Below are 16,423 nucleotides of genomic sequence, written 5' to 3'. Positions count from 1 at the left end.
CCAAAAGGAGAAAAGTCCTTGCTGAAGTTCAAATCATGTCATGACTTTTCAACCATCAGATCTCATATTGTTGGTATTTTGTATGCCTATTCCATTTGCCTGCAGATCTGGGTGACGTGGTAAACACTACTTTTCATCATGTTTCTTAGTTCCTGGCTTCGGTGAGCTAAAACATGGCCTTCGGATGGACGATTCGCCTCTTCCCTGCTATATTAAACAAAGCTTGAGATCCTCTAACCCTCTGGTCATGGGTCTGGGGACTCCAGAAATTGCATTGAATGAATATGGAACCAAAGCTTCTCAGGATGCATACAGCCCCAGTGTTGGTTGTTTGCATCAGAATAGTTTCTATGGAGTCCAGTGTCTCATCAGTTTTATGTTCACAATCACTGGATTGGGGGTGGGGAGGGGGGAGAAGTCTCAGAAAACAGGCCAAGGATCTAAGAGCGGATTGGTTGGCCCACGAAATTCAAGCACTTGTGGCATTTGGTGAGCCAATGGGAAGTTGCTGTGCGAACTTCCGGTCAGATGGATTCTTTCTGGCAAAATGGCTTCCTTCCAGTCAGATGGCTGGCTTCCTTCTGGTAGAAGGTGCTAAGGCCTGCTGGCACGTATCATACTCCAGGCCTAGGTGCTATCTGGGGGTACAGGATGGAGACTCTCAGGTCCTGTTCCTTGGGGGGTTTTCCTTTTCTCCCTGCTCCAAAGCAACTCAATCCTCTTTTATTTGTTTATTTTAAAAGCAAACTGGGTTGTCTGTCCTAAGAGCCTCCTCTGAGCTCTTCCCACTCTGCTCATCAGTTTCAGTGTGTGTCTGATCTTTTCTTCTGCCTGCGTCTTTAAGATCTTCTCTTTCTTATGGAAAGAAGGCAATTAGACTCGTATCTGTTTATTTTAAACAAAATGGCTGTTAATTAGCATGATCAAAAACCCTGCCACCGTGAGCTTAGGGGGGTGGCACTTTGTAGTTGGGCTAAACTGAGGATGGGTTGTTGCCAGAAGACAAGATATCAACTCGGAGTCTGGCTTTTTAAGAATTAATGAACAAACACACTTAGGAGGTTTTGTTTGGTCTGGTTTGGATCCACAGACTGTTAAGTACACTAGAATTCTTAATGTTTTGCTTCTTTTTCCCCCCCCTTCTCTGACAAATGCTGTTGCTGATTAAAAGTGCATAAGCTCACTGAAGAACTTTTTTGAAACTATAACTGATGTGTGAAAACTACACGATTTTTGTTTAATTGGCTCATCTATGATTTTCTAAGTTGGAATACAAAAGCGGCTTCTGTCTTCCATTAATGGCATCTCTTACCTTTTTTTTTTTTTATTAAGTTCTCAACCTACCAGACCTCAAAGAACATCTTCTATGATCATCTTGGCCTCCCTCCCTGCCACCCCATGTAATATTTAGAACAAACACGCAGATTTTAAGAATGGATTTAATATAAAACAGCCAGAAAAGTATAGGTTATCCTTGACATCTATAGTGCACTGGATGATAATGTCTAGAATGAAGGTAGTAGACATTATCGTCTTTACAGAGAGATTAGAATATATTTTTGATAGATGACTTCTAAGGTAGAATGCCCTGAAAATATATATTCATATATATTTATATTCATATATATTCATATAAACCACAATGAAACTTGAGTTTTCAATTGACTATGTTGAGGGAAAAAAAATGCTTTTAAATTAAAAAAAAAAATCTCTACTGGGAATTAAATTCTGGGCCTTGATGGCAAGTAGGTGCTCTGCCACATGAGCCACGCTTCTAGTCCTTTTTGGGCCATGGTTAATGTTGAACTAGGTTCTTTCTTTATGACTGGGCCCTGTTTTTACAAAGGTTGGAATCCTTTATAAAATATTTTTTTTAAAAGTTTGTGCCGGCCTTGGACCTTGAACTCAGAGCCTGGGCACCGTCCCCGAGCCTTTTCTTGGTCAAAAGTAGCACTCTACCGCTCAGAGCCACAACTCCACTTCCAGCTTTTTGGTAGTTAATTGGTGATAGGAGTCTCTAGGGCTTTCTTCCTCAGGCTGGCTTTGAACTGTGATCCTTAGATCTCAGCCTCCTGAGTAGTTGAGGATGACAGGCATCAGCCACAATATTCTTAGGATAAATAACAACTAGTTCCTAATGGACTTAAGCATTCGTGGAGGATCTTTTATCACTTATGGTAGAAGTTCCTGCCTTAAATCTGTGCTTGCTGTTCAACATTCTTACTTGGTATTTTGCCTAAATTTACTTCTGTTGATTACACTCATTACTCCTGGTTACCTCCTTTATTGGGGAAGTGCCTGTGATGATCTATCTTTAGTCTACTGGCCTTTGTTTATAGTCTTCCCCACAAGATGTGGTAATGGTGCTTAGCACTGATATAATATGGATGTGTGTAATTGAGCAATCAAGTTCAAAGTACATTTGAAACCTAGAATTAGTTGGAAAGCAATGAATGCCACTTAGCATTGGTTTTCCTGTATCACTTTAGTTTGGTTTGCATGTGGAAGACGTCTTCATGTAAGGCTTCGACATTATTCTCCTATAGTTCTACCTTTCACGGATGATCATTTTTAGAACATATAAGCTTAATTAATAGTTTGAGTTTATTAATTATAAATATTTGAGTTTATTAATTATAAATATTTTTGCTTGCTAGGATATAGATGTATATCTATACATATCTATCTATGTATATATATAACAATTTTACAGTAAATCCACCTCTCAGACCATGTAACCTTTGTTTCATTTTACTTTCTCAATTTTTAATATTTTTAATCCCAATTCAATGGGTCCAATCATGAATACAGTGTATCTTGATCATTGTCACCTTTGATCATTTGCTTACGGTCTCTGGACCTCAAGTTCTGATCTCCGTGTCAGTAGTAATGAGACTAATTACCAAACAAGCTCCTTTGAGAAAAATCCAGTGGTAATCAGGCGAGCTTGGTGGAAGAAAAGACTTTGGGGTATGTAGCATCCATCTTGCCCTGAGCATCATCATTTAAAGCTTAGTTGAGTCCATTGATCATCACCAAGTGAACTTTACAAAGTAAAACCAGATCCCCTCATTCCGAAGTCAGTATGTCTTCCGTATAGGTGACATGTGTAAGAGGATTTTTTTTTTTATATTTAATATTCTCCTACAGAGGTAACCTGGGGTAGCACAAAAAGTAGGTCATTCTGTTTTTATATAGCCTTGAAAACTATCCAGGCTGGAGGGAAATAAAAGCATCGCTGAGTGGCGACTCTAGAATATGATTGCCCAGCAGGGGAGAACCAATCTGTAAATAAAGAGCTGTGAGAAAGGGGAATCTAAGGTAGGAAAATAAAAGGAGGTGAATCAGGTACCAAGAGTTTTTTGTTGGTTTTTTTTTTTTTTTTTTTTTTACATAAAAGACAGGAGTCTCAGCTAAAAAACTTCGAGACAGACCAGGCATTGTGTTAGTCCATACAAAATGTCTTCTTTGGGCTGGGCAGGTGGCTCAGTGGTAGAGTGCTCGCCTAGCATGCAGGAAGCCCTGGGTTCGATTCTTCAGGGCCACATAACAAGAAAGAGCCAGAAGTGGCGCTGTGGCTCAAGTGGTAGAGCACCAGCCTTAAGAGACAGGGAAGGGACAGTGCCCAGGCCCTGAGTTCAAGCCCTAGGACCGACAAAAACATTTTTTTTTAAATAGGAAACAGCCGAGTATGTATAATAAGTAGATGAATGAAGAAGAGAGAATGTAGCCCCCACAGAATGAAGACGTGTTGGGGAAGAGAGGAGGGATGGGGGGAATGTGGAAAGGGGTGATGTAGCTCAAGACGCGTTGTATTTATAAACCGCTCTGTTCAATGGGAAATCTTTTGTCTAACTCCTTGCAGATTATAGTAGAAAGAAAAGAAAGCAGTGACAGAATGTGTACAGCTGGGAATTAACGGAGTGCCTGGAGTTTGGGGCCTGGTGTCTCGAATTCTTGCCCAGGTTTTACTTTAGTTCTACGATGATCATACAGATTTGTGGGAAGGAAATGGCATTGGCCAGCATCTAGTTTTCCTCTTCAGCCAGTGTCTTGTTTTATAACTCAGGCAAAGGCCAGTCACCCTCTGTTTCCCACACAGTGTTCCATTGAAGAAGGAGTACTATACAGGCAAGAACAATGTCTGTGTTCACTTCCTCTTTTATTTTCCGAACACGGAACCTGGACTCCTTAAGTGTGCTCAGTGAAATGTATAATAAATGTATCTCCAGAGCTGGAATATGCTGTGATTTAACTTCTTAGCCATGGAGGAGTACTGAAAAAATCACGTATGGATAAAGGCATCTGAAGCAGTGTCTAGCCCGTGGTGGTTAAGTGTTAGGTACGTTGATAGCTTCGAAGGCCGAACACCAGGGCCAGGAGGAGTGACAGCGGTGAACTTGGGGACATGGTGTTTCGGGGGGGGGTGTCTGTGCCTGCTGGTGCTCAGAGGTACACTCCGGGCCTAGCCCTTCCCCCAGCTTTTCACTCAATCCACACACCTCCACTTCTAGCTTTTGACTGGCTAATGGGTGTTAAGAGTCTCACAGATTTCCCTCCCCAGGCTGGCTTTGAACTGGGATCTTCAGATCTCAGCCTCCTGAGTAGCTAGGATGACAGGTGTGAACACTGATGTCCAGCATCTATGTGTTCAGCATTTAACGGACTAGAAAGTCAGAAAAGACACCTTTCCCTCATGGGTGTCATTGTTGGCCTGTTGGCATGTCTCTCTCTCACTGAAAATGCATGATTCCAACTCAGTACCTTTGAGTATATATACTATATAATAGTGTATATATACTAGTATATCTCTGGCAGATATAATAGTGCATATACACATATGCATATATACATATATATACATATATGCATATGTGTATATAATATACATATATACAATATATGTAGTATATATATACACTATATAAGTATATATATACACTATATATAGTGTATATAAATATATAGTGTATATAAATATATAGTGTATATAGTGTATATATAGTATATATATGAGTTTATAAGTTAGATATATATAACATATATACACTATATATATTATAGTATATATATATGTACTATATATTATAGTGTATTATAATAGTATATAATATAATGGTATATTATAATACAATATATAATATATATACAATAGCAATATAATAGTTTCTGTATCCTAGGGTCTCATTAGCAGAGGATTAAGAGTTCATATCTATGTATCTATCGCTCATCTATCTCTATCCATCATCTATCTATCATATTATCAATTAATTGATGTATATATATCTCTATTATCTATCTGTCATCTGCCATCTGTCTGTCATCTATCTATCAACCATCTGCCATCTCTTTTAACTTACCAGAAGTACTCATAGTAAAGAGAAAATAATAGAAATACATTTAAAAATCACTAAATATTGATATTGACATATTAATATACATATATCATGATAATGTCAATATAAGAGATATTGATATAGAAGATCAATATGATATAGAAGGTACATGGACATACTGACATATCTGATACATAGACCTATGTGTCTCTATCGATATACTTGTATATATGTATATGTGTATACATCCATACATATGCATGTCAATTTAGACATACACTTGTACACACAATACATTCATGTACCTTCCTTCTTCCTCTCACTCATCATACCAACACCACTTCACTTATGTAGTTCTAGCATTAGTTTTTTCTTAGCATGGTGGGGCTGGAATCGGGGACCTCTCTACCACTGAGCCACACAGCCAGTCCTCTGGGGTTTAGAGACATTTTTGCCCAGATTTATGTTTCCATTATCCTCCAGGACCCAGACTTCCTAAATTTAGCAAGAAGGAAGCCTCGAAATCTAAACATCCTCTTCCAAACATCCCCGCATTAGCACGTGACTGCCCGGGAGCTGGCAATTATCCACCTCTTATTTTAATCTTGGGGGGGGGATAACTTTCTGGTGGTGATGTGATTTCTCTGCCCATGTGATTTCTCTGTCTGCTCTTCAGAGGAGTCACTGAGGAGAATTGTGTGTTTCTGCTCAGAGTATAGATTTCCGTGTTCCCCAAGAAAATAAACTGAAATAAAAAAGAATTAGGTTGGACCAGGAGTGGAAGCTTCCAGATCAAAAGGGCAATTTGAGAAAATGATGGCGAGTTTGCGCAAGAGCCATCGTTCATGGAAGAAATCAATTTGCTATCTTAACCAACACCACCAACGCCACCCCCTATCATCTCTGAAAATAGATAGGCACTTTGCGGTTCACCGATCTTGATTTCCCATCTGTTTCCTGACACCTGACCAGATCCTATCGCCGGAGCCTTGTGGGTTGAGTTTATAAGTTAGATAAAAAATCTCCGAGCTTTTAGGAGGTTTACCGCTGTCAAGCCGTTTTTCAGTGGTAATGGCAATTCCCAAAGAAAATAGGACGTGGTCATTTTGACCTCCTGTCAATCTTCCTGCCTTTGGTTTTGAATCCAGATATCCCCAGAGAGATACACACTCAAAACCCTCCAATGCACCATCAATTCGAATCCTGATAAAACACCATCTGATTGTCTCTAAATGATTCTTTCCCCAAAGCGGGGGGGGGGGGGGCGAGGGGTACCCAAACATATTAAAAGGAAAAAAATTAAGATTTTTTTTGTTGGTTTTTGGGACTTGAACTCAGGGGGGCCTGGGTGCTGTCCCTGAGCTCTTCAGCTCAAGGCTGGCACTCTACCACTTGAGCCACAGCTCCACTGCTGGTTTTCTGGTGGTTCATTGCAGATAAGTGTCTCAAGGACTTTCCTGCCCAGGCTGGCTTTGAGCTTTCTTAATTAACTCAAGGCTAGTGCTCTACCGCTTGAGCCACACCTCCACTTGTGGCTTTTGAGTGTGGCTCTTTGGAGATAAAAGTCTCACAGGCTTTCCTGCCTGGGCTGGCTTTGAACCATGATCCTCCATTTTTACTCTCTTGAGGAGCTGAGATTCTAGGTGTGAGCTCTTCAGTGCCTAGCGGTCGTGATCATTTCTAATTCATTGTTTGGTGTCATGTAAATGATCAGAAATATCTAAGACAATGAACATTGACTACAATTCAGTAGTCAGATGCTTGAAACTTTAGTCGTCTCTTTTAATGTCTCTTCTAATGCCAGGTGGGTGTGGTGGCTCACACCTGTCATCCCTGCTACTCAGGAGGCTGAGATCTGAGGATCGCAGTTCAAAGCCAGCCCAGGGCAGGAAAGTCCATGAGACTGTTATCTCTAATGAGCCACCAAAACCCAGAAGTGGAGCTGTGGTTCAAGTGGTAGAGCACCAGCCACGGGAAAGCATGAGGCCCCAAGTTTAAGCATCAGGCTGTAGATATAATCATAGATGAAAAAAATTATAGATAAAATTATAGATTAAAAAAATCATGCACCTTGAGTTTTACAGTTAATCCTACCTTTCATATAGTATCAGTATATAAATACAGGGTTGGGCTGTCTTCCTAGCTTTATAAAATGGCCCCTCATACCTCTTTCAATGTAGAAACAGGATGATCATGGCTTGTGGGTTATTAGACACTTTGCACAGTATCTGTCCCTTGTTATCTGTTGCTGTGAATGAGCAGAAAACACACAGAATTAGATTGAGGTTTATAGTTGAGGGGAGCGGCAAAAGAGGAGCAAATGATGTAGCCACAAATGCCATTAATCAATAACGGAGCCGATAGGAGATTCCCCAAGACCACAACCTATTGTCTTCCACTGGACCGATGGAGAATTGTATGGGAAGAGTAATATGAAGCCGAATTGATTTGTGGTTCTTATAACCCTGGAAACATTGGTACGCCACGGGAGAAAGATCACCCAAAGAACAAAAGACTTTCTTTTTGCTTATGTGGTACTGAGGGATCGAACCCAGGGCCTCAGGCATGCAAGGCAAGCGCTCTACCACTGAGCCACCTGCCCAGCCCCTCAGTTGGCAGATTTCATATTGATACCAATGGTCTCTTTGCATTTGGAAGTATCACTACTAGCCAGCTCCAAATTCAGTGTATTCGATGAGAGCCACGATACTGATTCTGATGATCAGTTTGAAGCAAAGCGAAGAATTATCCTGTAAAATACTGTTTCTTTGTCAGATGCCGGTGGCTCACACCAGTCATCCTAGCTTCTCGGGAGGCTGAGATCTGAAGATTAAGGTTCAGATTCAGTTGGTGCGAAGAAGTCCCTGTGAGATTCTTACCTCCAGTTATTCACCAAAGAAAGCCAGAACTGGAGCTGTGGCTCAAATGGTGGAATGCTAACCTTGAACAACAACAACAAAAATCTCAGAGACAGCCATCAGGCCTTGAGTTTAAGCTCCCAAGACTGACACACACACACACACACACACACACACACACGCACACGCACACACAAATCATTTCTTCATTGTCCACCTTGTAAAAGAAATGACTTCATTAACTAAAATATAAATATGTATAAATATTTTCCTTAAGGATCCATCTATAAATATAGAATATAAATAATATCTATTTATATAAATATATAGTTTATATACATAGTTTACCCAAGGATCTGTCTGTCTGTCTATCGTCTGTCTAATCTTTATCCTACCTGCTGTAAATATCTGATAACTTAATACAGAAGACCAAATTCTCTAGTCTTTCTTACATAACTACTTAGTTGGAAATCAAGCCTGTGACAGGAAAGCAACTCTTAATATTTATTCAGTGACAAAGTGTATTTGGTAATCTCAGTGTAATTTCCCCAACCTCGTATCACATGCAAGAGTCTAAATTACCTGACTTGGTGGAACTAGAATCTCTAGCAAGAGGCAAAGACCAGTGAAGGGCTTCTGGAACCTTCTAGGGATGGGAATCCCTTCAGCCGCCCGATGATGACTGCCCACTGTCTTGCTGTTCTTCATGCTTTCTTCAAGAGGGGAGGAGGCCGGGAGGGGAAAAAAATGTATCCCTGAGAGAAGATTCTAGAACAAAAAATAAGATGGTCTATTGTCACCCTAGACAAAAATGATTCCTCCAGCCGGGAACAAATGCGTTCAGAGGGAGCAGCGGGCTACTTTCTGGACTAAGTTAAGTCCCAGGTATTCTTTTTAAAATATATAGTAATACAATTCTGAGAAACGGGGCCGTTGGAATCTAATCCACTCGGCGGCCTCGGGGTGAAGTTGAGTCCTTCAGCCTGCGCTTTTAGAACTCAAGCACCTGCGCTATTGAACGGACGTGGATGAAGTGTGCCCTTCTGCAGGCTGGCTGGCTGAAATCTCTTTCTCTTCCCTTTTTTTTTTTTAATTCCTTAAAAACAAAATTGTAGTGCCAGCTTTCAGAGAGATCTCAAATCACGGAGAACCAAAGACCTGCTCGTGGTCAGCTGGCCATCTTTTCCCAGCAGCGTGGTGGCCGACTTCCCCTTACACCTTGGTGGCATTTGGTTGTCATGGAGATGAACTCTGTAGTGAGAAGAGCAGGCGTTGGGTTGGACCTCAGGGTTTTCTCCCCGCCTCCCCCCCCCCCCCCCCCAATCCCCTTTCATTTCCATCTAATTTGATTTGACTGCAAAATATCACTTATGTCACCTTGGTGAAGCGTGGTGGCTTGTGACCAGAGCTGTCCAAAGGTGAAAGGTCAAGCCGTGGTTTTCCTTGGGTGGCCTTGCTCTTATGCAGATAGGGATGCAGATCAAGCCTGGAGGTGAAAAGCAATCTCCTTACAACTCCACAAAGATTTGGATGCCCCCAAAGACTTCCTCATGCTCCACTTTGTAAAAGAGAATCACACGGAAACGATGCACAGACATCTTTCTCCTCCACGTAACTCTAGAGGCTGGGACATTGTTTGCGATTCTATGTTCTTGGGTGATATGAGATCTAATAGAGAATGAATATGTCAATGTCACCTCTTAAATATATACATATATGTGTGTGTGTGTGTATATATGTACATATATGTTTTTCCTGGTCCTGGGTCTTGAACTCACGGACTGGGCGCTGTCCCTCAGCTCTTCAGCTCAAGGCTGGTGCTCTACCACTTGAGCCACAGCTCTACTTCCAGGTTTCTGGTGGTTCACTGGAGATAAGGGTCTCACAGACTTTTCTGCCTGGGCTGGCTTCGAACCACAATCCTCAGATCTCAGCCTCCTGAGTAACTGAGATTGCAGGCATGAGCCACCAGAGCCCAGTGACTCTTAAATAACTAGTTTTGTTGGAGGCTCTCTAGAAATTGTTCTCTTATATTTCAGATGAAGTAGGAGTTCAAAGATGTTGATAAATGAATAGGAAGCGATAATTCTTGCTTCTCTAGGTTGGAACAGAAATCCTTAAGTATGAATCAAGGTAGCTGGTAGTGGAATGGTTCTGTAGCCGGTTTACCTTCCTCCCTCTCCCAATCCTGCATTCTGCTTTCTTTACTCCCTTTCCTGAGTTCTTCTTTTGCTTTCTTTTCTACTATTGAACTTGGGGGTGTCTCAATTACAGTCCTGGTGCTCTACAACTCCATCCATGCCTCCATCCAGCCCAGCTTTTTAATTTTGCTAGTTATTTGAAAATGGGGTCTCAGGGACTTTTCTGCCCAAGGCTGGCTTTTGACCACAATCTTCCCAATCTCAGTGTTCTGGATAGCTGGGATTATAGACGTGAGTTACCAATGCCTGGTCTTACCTATTTCAAAGTACATTTGTTTGTGAAATCCGGAAGCTACTTTCTTAAAGCTATAGAAACTATGCAGATCGGAATTTCTCTAAGGAGATTTATCTGAAGGTTTTATGACAGTCAGCCTAGAGTCCCCACAAGGCTAAAAATGTTCTGTCTAGATAGCCACGTAAGAAATACTCATCTTTACAAACAATGACATAGATAAAAAATGTCAGTCTTTTCATTGGGAAAAGCAACATCTTCGTTCTCATAAACTCATATTTAAGTCTAGCCTGGTGCTTTCCTATGAACCAAAGATAGCTAAAAATAAAAACAAAAAATAGGTTACAAAGGTGTAGTCACAAAAATTAATTTTCAGGTTAAGGTAGAAAAAGAATACATCCTTGACATTATTAGAAATTTTTTTTCCCTCACACCTCTGATATTTTATCAGGAAGACGAAATCCATATGCTGGCATTGCATACACCGTGATTTGCACTTTAAAAATGTAGTGTCAAGCTCTCTATTTGGAAAGTGTTGCTGTATAGAAGATTTAGCTTTAATAGTGTTAAGATTTCAATCTATAAATAACTTTTGCTTCCTACCTGACATTAAAACAATGTATGGCATTTGGCAGAAGAAGAGAAAGAACAAGTCAGAAAGAAAGGAAAAAAAAAAAACAACAAACTGCCAAATGATTTCTTAAGTGTCTCGTTGAGAGATGTCATTGTAAATATTTTATACTAGCTAAGCCCCTCTGAGAAGAGGTCTTAATTGACTAATCTTTCAAAATAAATGATTTATTTTGGCACGGCGGTGAAATCATAAGTGGTAATCAGATTCGGGGAAAGGGTGGCATTGTTGAATTTTTATTTATAGCGGGGCACGCTACCTGGTTTATTATGGGGAAAAGCTATATTTAATCAGGCAGCGAGAATCCCGCAGGTGAATTATAATGAAACACTCACAGGTGCAAAATCCAGGCACAGGAAGTTAGAACAGGTCGATCTGTAGCTGATGCCTACCATCGGACCCCAAAGAGAGATCTTTCTCTCCTATTTTAACTGAGTTAGGAATCTTGTCTGTCACCCAGCCGCTCAGGAGGCTGAGATCGGAGGATCATGGTTCAAAGCCAGCCGGGGCTGAAAATTCCAGGAGATTCCTTTCACCTCCCTAGGTGTCTTTTCCTCTTTCCGTCTCTAGCTCCTGCATAGCGGGTGCTGTTTCTTTTGCAATGAGGGTCTTGCTAACTTCATGCCTGAACAGGCCTCAAACCATGATCCTCCTTGTCTTCTACCTCCAGCATAGCTGGCATTACAGGTGCACACCACGCGGTCTGCAAAGCATTTCTTGCAGTGGTTTTATTCCTTTGGAGAACTGAGTTGTGTGCACGTCTCTAAGCTCTGATTTGGCCTGCAAATGCAGTCGCAGGGAGCATATAATTACCTTTTTAAGAGAGAAAACGATTTCTCTGTGTGTCAGATGATCCATGTCTTCACATTCTCTCCTGTCTAATTTTACAGGAGGTGCTAATAGAGCCCTTGGTAAATGAGAGGCTGCAGACTTTTAACCTGTGTCGTGAGGAAATTATCACTCATTACTATCACAGGAATAATTCAAATAAAAATTCAGTTGAAGGGTGCCTTCCAAGTGTATTAATTTTGCTAATCAACGCTGAAAATTCACATTGGAGATTTGGGGATGAGGCCTTCTATGATCAAAGAAAAGGATTTTATTCTGTGTGTGTGTGTGTGTGTGTGTGTGTGTGTGTGTGTGTGTGTGTCTGTCTGTCTGTCTGTCTGTCTGTCTGTCTGTGCTCATATTGAGGCTTGAACTCAGGGCCTCATGTTCTTGTTTCCCTTTTGGCTTTTGGCTGGTTCATTGGAGATGAGAGTCTCATGGACTTTCCTACCCTGGCTGGCTTCGAACCACAATTCTCAGATCTCAGGCTCCTGAGTAGCTGGGATGACAGGCGGGAGCCACCAGCTGTCTATGTAATTATACATTAGGTTTAACTTCCACTCATGAGAGAAGATAGGCAGCCTTTGTCTCTCCAGGCCTGACTGACTTCCCATAATTTCCTTTTTCCCCCAGATCCATCCATTTCTTTGCCAACAGTGTGAAATCTTTCTCCCTGATGAATGAGTCACATTCCTGTTGTACATCTATACCATCTTTCCCCGGTCCACTCTGAAAGTAGAGAATTAAGAAGTTAATCTCATGAAGCGTAGATAGTGGAGCGAGGTGCTGGTGGCTCACGCCTGTAATCCCAGCGACTCAGGAGGCTGAGATCTGAGGATCGTGGTTCAAAGCCAGCCTGGGCAGGAAGGTCCATAAGACTCTTATCTCCAATGGACCACCAGAAAACCAGAAGTGGAGCTGTGGCTCAAGTGATAGAGCACTAGCTTGGGCACAGAGAAGCCTGGGGACAGCGCCCAGGTCCCGAGTTCAAGCCCCAGGACCGGCAAGATAAATAAATAAACAAATCCAAAGTGAAAAATCCTGGATCTTGCCCTACATGCTCTCTGAGAGACAAAAACCCCAAACAAATGATGTCAAGGGTGAGGGATTGAAACCAGAAAGCCCTGGAAGATTCTCCCGGGGTCCAGTTTCATGAGGAATTGTAGAAGCACACTAGACTAGCCCCCGCGTCTACCATTACCCTCTGAAAAGCTGCTCACTTAAACCAGATGGCAAATGATAAGTTGGTACGGGACTCGTTCTGAGAAATGTTCAGACCTTTATTGAGAACTCACAATGATTTCTTCTTCTCTCCCGGTTAGATTTTGTTTTCTTTCCCAAATGCCAGGAGACACCATGGCCTCTCTCCAACAGTTCAAGTGTATGCATAGAATAACTAAGTAGGTACAGTGTGTGTGTGTGTGTGTGTGTGTGTGTGTGTGTGTGTGTGTGTGTAAGTAAGAGAGAGAGAGACAGAGAGACAGAGAGACAGAGACAGAGACAGAGAGAGACAGAGAGAGAGATAGAGAGAGAGAGACAGAGAAAGGGGATTCTGGGCTCAATTCTTAAACCAAGACAAAGAAGGAGGAAACATTAGCATTCACTGAAGAAAAGCTAGCATTGCTTATAGCAATATTATCTAACTGGGTCACAGATAATTGGATTAATTTGACTACCCTATGGTTTCAGTGGGCAAAATGTACTGTGGCAATTCTCTGTGTTCGTGGATATCTACAGCACACAGGAAAATGAATACACAGGAAAGAGCTAGGCCAGGAGCTGGTGGCTCCCGCCTGTCATCCCAGCTACTCAGGAGGCTGAGATGTGAGGATCGCGGTTCAAAGCTAGCCCAGGGCAGGAAAGTCCATGAGACTCTGATCTCCAATGAACCACCAAAACAGCCAGCAATGGCGCTGTGGCTCAAAGTGGTAGAGCAGTAGCCTTGAGCAAAAGAGCTCAGGGACAGTGCCCAGGCCCTGAGTTCAAGCCCCAGGACTGGCAAAAAAAAAAAGGAAAGAAAAAGAAAAAGAGGTCAGGAATTGGTGAGTCACACATTATCCTACCTACTTAAGCAGCTGAACCCAGAGGATTATAGTTCAAAGCCAGCCAAGGCAGAAAATTCCATGAGACTTTTAGCTCCCCTTAATCAGCAAAAACCCAGAAGTGGAGGCTTGGTTCAAATGGTAGAGTGCCAGCCTTGTGTAAAGAAAGCTAAGCAAGAGTATTAAACTTGAGTTTAAATCCCAGTATACACACACACACACACACACACACACACACACACACACAACACACACACAACACACACACACACACACACACACACACACACATGAACTAAGAGAAAGAGAGAGGCAGAGAAAGGGAGAAGAGAGGTGAACAGAGAAATATGAGCTCTTGAGCCAAAAGGAAAAAATAATCTCAGAATACTGGCCTGAGTTTTGCCTGCTAACCTTGCTATACATCAGTTTCCTTTAATTGGCTATCATGTTTATTTATCAGAAATTGGCTTTGTTTCCTACCTGCTGGAGAAACAAGAGTTTCACTGGGCGAGGGTGGGCAGATTTACACCTGCCTGGAACTGACTGCAAGCTCTCGTTTTTCTTAGAAAAGTAGAAACCCTGAGGACTCCAGAAGTCGTGCATCTTAGAGAGAAGATCTTAAACCTAGAGCTGCAGAAGCATTTCTCAGTGCGTCCTAACCTAGAAGATATTACTTTGGCCAGTTTAAGGAATTAAAAGAAAATAAATACAATAGTGCAGCACAGGGTGTAAATATGTGAACCTCCTATTCAATAACGCACGTTTCCTATTCCACGGCATGCTTTTGTGTACAGTGTGCAGCCATTTAACCATAAACAACTGCTTAATTTAAGAAATCAGTTATGTTTCTTGGATTGCTTATTTCAAATTATAGTGGCCTTTGTTTTAGGGAAAATAAAAAAAGCAAAAGCCAGGAACCAATGGCTCATGCGTGTCATCCCAACTATTCAACTGGTTTAGCCGTTTGCGACCTGAGGATTGTGGCTTGAAATCAATGTCTGTGAGACAAATCTCCCATTAACTACCCAAAAGCCGGAAGCGGAGCTGTGGCTCAAGTGGTAGAGCACCAGCCTTGAGTGAAAAACAAAATCCAACAAAGAGTGCACGAGGCCTTGTGTTCAAACCCCTAGTAGTACTCCAAAGCAAGCAAGCAAGTAAGAAAGAAGGGAAGCAAGCAAGGAAGGAAGGAAGGAAGGAAGGAAGGAAGGAAGGAGGAGAAGAACATTCTAGCACTTCACTGTTTTTCAGAGCTAATAGGCATCGATGATTATATAATGATCTAACCATGCATTTTCTGAAATGCATGGTCCACCGCTAGGTTTAACCACACTTATTGTTAGTTCTATTCTTACTCTACTCTGTGTATATGTATATGTATGTATGTATATATATATATATATATATATATATATATATATATATATATATATATATATATTAGATTCCCTGGTGTTATTAGACCAACGTTGATGTAAATTTAGAAGAAGCATTTTAAAAGGCGGAGGAAGGAAGATCCTTGAACTGCCAAGCCAAAGGAAGAAAAGCAGTATGTCTCTCTACACTGGAATCGAGGAAGGATTTTTTTTTTCCCTAAAGTTTTTTAAGACTTTCTGTTTAATTACTTTGCACCGAAGCCAGCTGGTTTGCTATAACTTTCATGACCTTATTTTCCCGAATGTTCTCATAAATCAAAGGGAGAATATGTTCCATTCTAACATTAGTCCTGAGGAAAAAGAAAAAAAAATCCCATATTTGAAAACAAAAGAGAGGAAGGTAGAAGGCAGGTCGCCTAGGGAATTTGGAGGTCTTCAGTAAGGTTAATTGGCAGGGCAGAAATTCCTTTATCCTCAGAATTTTCTTTTCCTTCCCCCCCAACCCCATCTTCGCTTTTCCTGCCCTTTAACCCCTCCTTTCTCCTGAAGCTTAAACTTTCACACTTTCACACTGAACCTGGAGACAGAACACTGATTCTCACAGGCCGGGCAGGTGGAAAATGGCCTTGATGAATTTGATTTTTTTCTTTTGTTCCCCCCCCCCCACCGAAATTTCTGGATGTTAAGTCCTTTATTTTAAATTCCAATGAGTTCAGAGAAACTCAAAGGTTGAAATGTCCCCCCTTTTCTTTATTTATATGTTTCCCCTGCTTCCTGAGTCTTGCAGATTTGTCTGCCCTGGATGGCTTTGAACTGTGATTCTCGCAGATCCTGGAGTCGCTGGGATTACAGGTGTGCACCACAGGTACCTGACTCAGTCTCTGTATTCAATATACCATAGTTGGAGCCCAGCTATGGTAGG

The 16,423-nt window shown here is 41.5% G+C and overlaps 1 protein-coding gene across 3 annotated transcripts in view; it reads left to right on the top strand.

The window, feature by feature from the left end:
* Positions 1-16,423, top strand: part of Sox5 (SRY-box transcription factor 5) — an 857,426-nt gene that overhangs the window by 72,161 nt on the left and 768,842 nt on the right. The window contains exon 1 of one of the 3 annotated variants that reach the window (XM_070011776.1): positions 428-489. The exons of the other annotated variants lie outside the window; for them this stretch is intronic. The gene's annotated coding sequence lies outside the window, so the exon portion shown is untranslated. Of the gene's footprint in view, positions 1-427; positions 490-16,423 lie in introns of those variants that run through there. 3 annotated transcript variants of the gene reach the window in all.

This window comes from Dipodomys merriami, unplaced genomic scaffold (assembly GCF_024711535.1).
Source record: "Dipodomys merriami isolate MVZ:Mamm:240054 unplaced genomic scaffold, mDipMer1.0.p SCAF_84, whole genome shotgun sequence".
In the NCBI taxonomy this organism is placed as follows: Eukaryota; Metazoa; Chordata; class Mammalia; order Rodentia; family Heteromyidae; genus Dipodomys; species Dipodomys merriami.
This window is presented reverse-complemented; position numbering and strand designations above follow the sequence as displayed.